A 2,954-nucleotide genomic window follows, 5' to 3' on the forward strand; every position below is an offset into this window, starting at 1 on the left:
ATTGCCCAACGGATAGCAAGTTGAAGCTCAATGATGCAACATAGAGTACATTGGAGATGGAATGATCATTTGATATTGCCACTTTGCCCAATCCTTTAACCTTGCTCTTTGAATTATCTCTAAATGTTATTTTCTCTTGTCCATCTACCTCTTCATCTAGTGAGGTGAACATACAAGGATCACCGGTCATATGTTGAGTGCAACCACTATCAATAACCCAATGACTTCCACCGGTCTTGTAGTTCACCTACACACAAGAGATTCAAGCTTTAGGGATCCAAACTTGTTGAGGGCCCTTCACCTTCTCAACAAGTGACTTAGCCACCCAAATCTTCGTAGGCCTACTCTTGTTGGGGGGTCCTAAGAACATGACTTTTATCTTTCCACTAGAATCTTTTCTAAGCATGTAGTGAGCATTGAAAGCAAAGGGTCTAGCATGCTTAGGCAAGGGTTGTGGTGGTGGAGTTTGACACTCATGAGCAAAGTGGCCTTCTTGTCCACACTCAAAACATCTCTTTGGCTTTAGCTTTGGCTTTGATTGTTGGTGTTGAGCTTGAGCCTTCTTCTTCTCTACACTTGCCATATATCCAATGCCACTTCTATCCATCTTCATGACGGTATTCATGAGTAGCTCACTTTGGAGATTCTTGCCTCTAGCAAACTTGCTCAATCCCACCTTGAGATGCTCTTTCTCCATCTTGAGCTTCTTGTTCTCTTCCTTGAGAATATCATTGTTCTTCTCTTCTTTGAGCTTCTCATTCTCAAGGATCAACTCTTTGTCATGATCAAGAGTTTCTAGCACAATAGTGTTGTGACTTTTCATCTCTTCAAGATCTTTCATGAGCTTCTCATTGTCACTCTTGAGCTTGACATACTCATCATAGTCATTGCACTCAATCACTTGCTTGCCTTTGCTACTAGATCCATGCTCAATGCTCTTATCAATTAAATCATCACATGATGTAGCTATATCAATCTTGACAACATGGTTAGTAGCATCATGTGGCTCATTTGGTAGAAATTCTTGAGCAATAACAAGAGTATCATGATTAATCTTAAGAGCAGTGTATTCATCTTTTAGCTTATTATGACTAGTGATAAGATCATTGTGCACCCACTCAAGTTTATCATGTTTATCTTTAAGCTCTTTCTTGAAAGATTTGAGCTCCTTGAGTTTGGATGATATAGAATTATTTGTTTCTTTGAGCTCATCATTAGCCTTTTCTAATGTATCACACTTAGCTAAGAGTGAATCATTTTTAGCATCAAGTTTTTCATTTGTAGCTCTACTCTTTCTAATGATCTTAGTGTATTTTCTTAATATTTTGACAAAATCATCATATGTAGGTGAGTCATCATCGCTATCGCTATCATCACCACTAGCTTGCTCATCATCACTACTATCATCACTCTTAGTTACCTTACGTTCACCCTTGGCCATAAGGCATAGGTGTGTAGAGGATGATGGCGATGGTGGCGGTGAGGATGCAAGATCAATAGCAATGGCGGCCACCTTCTCATTGTTACTCTCATCATCGGATGATCCACTTGATGAATCAATGTTCGTGAGCCAATCACCGACAATGTAGGCCTTGCCACTCTTCTTCTTCTTGTAGAAGTCCCTCTTTTTCCATCTCTCTTCTTGTATGGCTTGTTCTTTTTCTTTTCATCTTCATCGCTTGAATCATCTTTCTTGCCCTTGTTCTTGAACTTGTCTTTCTTAGGCTTTGTGTATTGATGAGCTAGGTGGCCAAGTTCGCCACAATTGTAGCAATCCATCTCGGAGATTGGCTTTCTTCTTGAGCTAGTGAAGAACTTCTTCTTCTTGCCATCAAACTTGATGCCACTCTTGTTTAGCTTCTTTAGCATCTTGGCGGTCTTTTTCACCATGAGAGCAAGGCTTTCTTCATCATCTTCATCACTTGAGCTCTCATACTCAAGTCTTGCTTTGCCCTTATCTTGGCTAGCTTTGAATGCTAAGTCCTTCTCTTTCTTCTTTGTAGAGGATGAGCCATCTTGTGGGGTGATGTGCATGTACATCTCATGAGCATTGATCTTTCCCAAGATTTGTGTCGGTGTAGCGGTAGAAAGATCACCTTGATGTAGCACGGTCACAATGTGCCCATATTTGTCAATGGGGAGGACACTCAAAATCTTTCTCACAACGTCGGATGGCGACATTTGAGTAAGTCCAAGCCCATTGACTTTCTCTATAAGAACATTCAAACGTGAATACATCTCATTAGCACTTTCTTTGGGAAACATCTCAAAAGAATTTAGCTTTTTAATTACAAGATGATAGCGTTCCTCACGCTCACTCTTGGTTCCCTCATGGAGCGCACAAACGTCCGACCATAGTGCATGGGCGTCTTTGTGGTTCCTTACACGATTAAACACATCTTTGCAAAGGTCTCTAAAGATGGTGTTGCGAGCCTTTGCATTCCATTTTTCATAGTTCACTTCATCGCCTTGAAGTTGTGCGGCATTCTTAGGTGTTGGGAACCCTTGAGAGGCGGCTCTAAGAATTCCAACGTCTAGAGCTTCTAGGTATGCCTCCATGCGAATTTTTCAATATGGAAAATCATCTCCCTCAAAGATAGGAGGAGGTCCATCCCCGTGAGACATCTTGCTCTAAGCGATTAAGCTTAAAAACATGAGCACGAGGCTCTGATACCAATTGAAAGGATCAAGATGCCCAAGAGGGGGGTGAATTGGGCTAATTCTAAATTCTCTTGCAATAATCAAATCCTATAGATAGCCCAATTAACCCCTTGTGCCTAGAAAAGTGTTTCTATCGAATTAAAGCACAAAAGACTTGCAACATATGTTCCAAACTTACTCTAGCATAGCAATTCTACGAATGTAAAGACAAGTATTGAATTGCTCAAAGTAAATACTTAAAGTAAATGCTCAAAGTAAATGGAGAGAGGAACGCGGCGATATTTTGCCGAGGT

Source organism: Miscanthus floridulus, chromosome 15 (assembly GCF_019320115.1).
Source record: "Miscanthus floridulus cultivar M001 chromosome 15, ASM1932011v1, whole genome shotgun sequence".
Taxonomy (NCBI): Eukaryota; Viridiplantae; Streptophyta; class Magnoliopsida; order Poales; family Poaceae; genus Miscanthus; species Miscanthus floridulus.